The 5229-nt window shown below is 39.2% G+C and overlaps 1 pseudogene; it reads left to right on the top strand.

Annotated features, from left to right (window-relative positions):
• Window positions 1–816: 816 nt before the first annotated feature.
• On the top strand, window positions 817–1434 carry LOC143542168 (putative wall-associated receptor kinase-like 16 pseudogene; annotated as a pseudogene).
• The last annotated feature ends 3795 nt before the right edge of the window (window positions 1435–5229 follow it).

Below are 5229 nucleotides of genomic sequence, written 5' to 3'. Positions count from 1 at the left end.
CCCAAGGGAAATCGACCCAGCAACCGGAGAACCACGAACCATGTGGAGATATAGGGCACCAAAGGACTGTCACATCATCTATCATGGTGAGCCCTACATTCCTAAAATTCTCCAAGACTTCTCGGCTGGGAGTTCGATAACAAAACTGGTGAGGCCGCCATCTACTGCCGGAACATGCACGAGATTCGCGTGTTTGACGAGCACGAGCTAATGGGATTGCACATTGAAGACGTGTTGAAGCTCTACAACTCACCGCTGGGGACCGTCGAGGATCGTGGTCGTCAAAAAACCGACCGGATAGTTGAAGCCTTCAACAAGTTCGTCAGAAGACTTGTTGAGCTTCCACTGACCGAGGACGAATTCTTGATGTAAGACATCAACGGGTTACAATACTAAAGATTAGAGGGAGATTGTTAGGTCCCATTTTGTATGTCTAAGTCTTTTGTATTGGTTTGCTTATGTAATTGGGCTTATTGGTCATTTTGTATGTAATTGGGCCAAGGTCCATTGTAAAGAAGCCCATTGGGCCTAGTTGAATATAATATTACTTCTCATGCATGCTTCCCTATAAATAGGGAGCATGCCATGAGAAAACAATGTTTTTCCAATTCTCTAACTCACTTTCTCTCTTGTTATATCTCTTTCTCACTCACCGCTCACGACACAAAAATAAACATCTCAAAGATCCAAGACCAAAGGTGATTCAGTGTGATTTCCGCTAGCACTAGGTTTAGTTGATCCAAGAATAGTAGTTAGATCCATCCGGTTTTGGGATCTACAGATACGCGTATAGTGGCAATCAAAAAGTCCCAGAGAATGGACCAAGAACAAAGGGATCAGTGTATAAATGAAATGTTAATTCTAGCACAAATTAATCACCCAAACGTTATGCAACTTTTGGGATGTTGTTTGGAAACTGATATCCCACTGCTAGCTTATGAATTTGTTTGTAATGATACTCTTCATCGTCACATTCATAATCAAACAACTGGGGGAGGTAGATTGTCGTGGGAGAGTCGTTTAAGGATAGCACATGAATCAGCCAGAGCACTTGCTTATCTTCACACCGGTGCTAGAATGTCCATCATACTTAGAGATGTGAAATCCACTAACATATTGTTGGATGACAATTATGTCGCAAAAATGTGTTTTGGTGCTTCAAGGTTAGTCCCGTTTGGTCATGATCAAGTCACTACGCTAGTTCAAGGGACCATTGGATACTTGGATCCTGAACACTTCCGTACATGTCATCTGACAGACAAAAGTGATGTTTATAGCTTCGGAGTGGTTCTTGCAGAACGCTTGATAGGAAAAAAGCCTATAGATACAAAGAGAGGTTTACAAGATGCAAATCTTGCAACATATTTTCTGAAGGCAAATAAGGAAAATCGTTGTTGGAGATTCTTGATCATCAAGTGGCGAGGAAGCGACTGATGAGCAGCTAAAAGCAGCATGTGACTTGGTTTTTAGATGCCTTAATCAAGTAGGTGGAAACAGACCTAGCATGAAAGATGTGGCCAAGGAGCTTGAAACAATTAGGAAATCTTGCAAACGCCATCCTTGGATTCATCAAGAAGACTACACCGAAAAAAGTAGCTTAATGATTGAAAGTAAAGAACATGACATTGGCCCTCTTTCTCTTGCTCCTAATAACGATAATTTTGGAGAATACAATTCAAGTACTATAGAAATGAAAGACATGATGCCCCAAGTACAAAGTCCACGTTAATAGTTAAAGGAATAGTTGGGCCTTTTGCATCCTATTTCACGATTCTAGTGCTTTTTATATTTGAATTTATGCCATCCACGTATAATTTATAGATCGAGTGAAATACTTGCATGTGCGTTATGATTTTATATTTGTAAAACATTTCATTTACCATCTGACTTGTGAACCGATGATGTAAAGTTATTGTCTTGTATGTTAACACCAACTTCCAACCTTTTTTTTTTGACAAAACTCTGACCTCACAAATCACACAAAGCGAATCTAAGATGGTGTTGCTCGAGGTAAATGATGGATAAACACTTTATCATTGTAAGAGAACTCACTCAAAAACTATCTACAATAGATTACAATCCAAAGCCTTAAAACTAAACCAACTTTGATCCGTCTGTATTCACAACTGGAATAACCAATAGAAGCCATGTCATTTTTCGTTAAAACACTTTTTTTTGTTAACTGAACCAACCTAGCTATTAAAAACACTCTTTTTTTAGTTGGTGTATCAAACTTCAGTATTCTCATTCAGTCGTGAACGATGTACCAAAGCACAACTACCATGGGGCGATTGAACAATAGAAAAACCCTTGCTCACTAACTGCTTGTAATCTCTCGTGAAGCCAAAGCGCAACTAACACTAAATCTGATGAATGATTTTACAATTTTTGTGAAGTTGTATTGGAGGTCGCTATTTTCTTCATAATTTCTGAACTTTTACATACGGCTGATCGTTGACTAAAAACTGAGAAGTGTTTTTCCATGTACAAAATACTTATTTGCTGGTCAATCCAAAATCAATTTCAAACCGACCCACACCAATAACAAACAACCTATTTCAACTTGTATCTGTTTTCACCTGCTACATAAGCATCAGGATGAGCGTTTTCGGTTCCAATTCAGTACAGATTTGTTACCGTCGGTACCAAGTTTTTAGTTTTTAGTTTTCAGTATCGGTATTGGTACGATACCGATATTTCCCGAATTTTGCACGCAATGCCGGAACCGTACCGAATCGATTCCGGTGCCATACCGGTACCGAACCGAAAATTTCGGTACCCGTACCAAATATTTCGAATTTACAAGATTGGGATTGGTACTGGTTGGTCGGTACTGGCACCATCCCGAGCTCATCCCTAATAAGCATCCAATTTACCAACTCTGTTTCCAAGTGTTTAGAATTTAGATACAACATACAATTTTAGTTCACAACAAGGATAAGAATGTCTAAAAAGCACATATCATCCCCCCCTCCCCTCTGTTGGTATAAGAGCAGATGAAATTGAGTAAATGAGCAAAATAATAGCCAAATACTTAATTGTTTATTGATGAATTGAAAGTGCATACATCAAAAGGAAATTACTGATCTCTTATATAGAGAATCAGTTACAATTGAATAACGTAAACAAAACTAAAGACTCGGACTTCTGATAACAATATATAACTGCATTTATTTAAAATTCAAATAAAGGAAGAACTGGTAAATAGGAACATATGCAACTGGTCACATGTATATAGGACTTGGATTACTTTTCAACACCCGCCCTTGATTCAAGTTCCATGACACCCAGTTGATGACGAAAGAACACAAACTTCTCCCTAGACAAGGCTTTAGTTAGCACGTCGGCTAATTGATCATTGGTATTGCAATGTTCTAGCACCACTTCCTCTTGATTCACCATCTCTCTAATGAAATGATGCTTGAGCTCGATATGTTTGGATCTGCTGTGCATAACTAGGTTCTTGCTCAGATTTATAGTAGACAAGTTGTCACAATAAATCACAGTTGCTTTTTGTTGAGGAACGCCAAGGTCATTCATAATTCTTCGAAGCCAAATAGCTTGACAGGTGGCAGCATTTGAGGCCATATACTCCGCTTCAGTGCTTGAGAGGGCAACCGTGTTCTGTTTTTTAGTGCTCCATGTTACAGCACCACTACCAATTGTGAACACATTGGCAGACACACTCTTACAATCATCCAAGGAGCTTGCCCAATCGCTATCAGTAAATCCAACTAAGTTCACTTGAGCGCCTCTTTCATACCAAATGCCAAACTTTGTAGTACCTGCTACATACCTTACAATACGACGAGCTGCCCCAAAATGAATCTTGGATGGTGACTGCATGAAACGAGATACACCGCATAAGCCAAATCTGGCCGTGTGTGAGTTAGATAAATTAGACCACCCACAAGACTCCTATATACCGTTTCATTTGCCTTATCCGCCTGAACATCAGTCAATAACTTTTCACTTACATTCATTGGAGTGTCATTTGAAGTACATCCTTTCATTCCAAACTTGGATATTAGATTGTTGGCATATTTCTCTTGACCAACAAATATTCCATGACTGGTTTGTGTAACTTCCAGTCCTAAGAAATATTGAAGTAGGCCCATATCTGTCATTTCAAATGTCTCCTTCATTCCATTCTTGAACTCTGAAATTAGTTTAGAAGAAGAGCTAGTACAGATGATATCATCTACGTACAGGCACACATACATAATATCATTAGCTTCAGAATTCATAACATATAAAGTAGGCTCATTGTTGCTTCTCTTGTATCCATTGGTGACAAAGTAGTTGTCAATTTTTGAGTACCAGGCTCGTGGTGCCTGCTTTAGGCCATACAGAGCCTTCTTTAGCCTATAAATTTGTGTTCATTGCCTTTAACTTCGAACCCTTGAGGTTGTTTAACATATATCTCTTCTGTTAAGTCGCCATTGAGAAAGGCAGACTTAACATCAAGTTGGTGGATACTCCACCTAAATTGAGCAGCCACACTTATCACAACCCGAATTGTTTCAAACCGAACAACTGGTGCAAATGTCTCTTGGTAATCAATACCAAGCTGTTGAGAATAACCTTTAGCCACCAGCCTTGCTTTGTGCCTTAAAACCTCACCATTAGGGCCAATTTTTGTCTTGTACAGCCATTTCAAACCCACTAGGTTTTTACCTAGTGGGAGGTTTACAAGTTCCCATGTGTTGTTTTTCTTGATTGCCTTTAATTCACCAAGCATGGCTTGTTTCCATTCCTTCTTTGTAACAGCTTCATCATAGGTAGCAGGATCTGCAACATTCAAAGCAAACTGACAATTATAAAAATCTTTACCGACATCTATCTTTTTTTCTTTGTCATACACATCTTGCAGATCCTTAACCCTTGGAGGTGGACTCATTGAGGTGGAAGTAGAAGATTGGGCATGGCTAGTGGAAGTAGATGGTGTAGTAGAGCTATTAATAGTTACAGGTGTGTTGGACTGGTTAAAGGTAGGTATGGCTTGTTGAGTAGGTATATTATGGTGGGTAGGGGTGTTATATTCTGGAGAGTTGCTGGTTGTGTGTTCAGTAGATGTTGGTTGTTCAATAGGAAATGGATCAAGGTAAATTGAATGGGAGGTATTATTGTGGTCTGATGAGTCTTTTTGCCATATCCACTTCTGCCCTTCAATAAACACAACATCCCTTCGAGTGAGGAATTTTTTTATAGTGGGATTATAGAGTCGGT

Source organism: Bidens hawaiensis, unplaced genomic scaffold, assembly GCF_021521415.1.
Source record: "Bidens hawaiensis isolate Kalapana, Puna unplaced genomic scaffold, B.hawaiensis_p1.1 tig00012786_1, whole genome shotgun sequence".
Taxonomy (NCBI): Eukaryota; Viridiplantae; Streptophyta; class Magnoliopsida; order Asterales; family Asteraceae; genus Bidens; species Bidens hawaiensis.
This window is presented reverse-complemented; position numbering and strand designations above follow the sequence as displayed.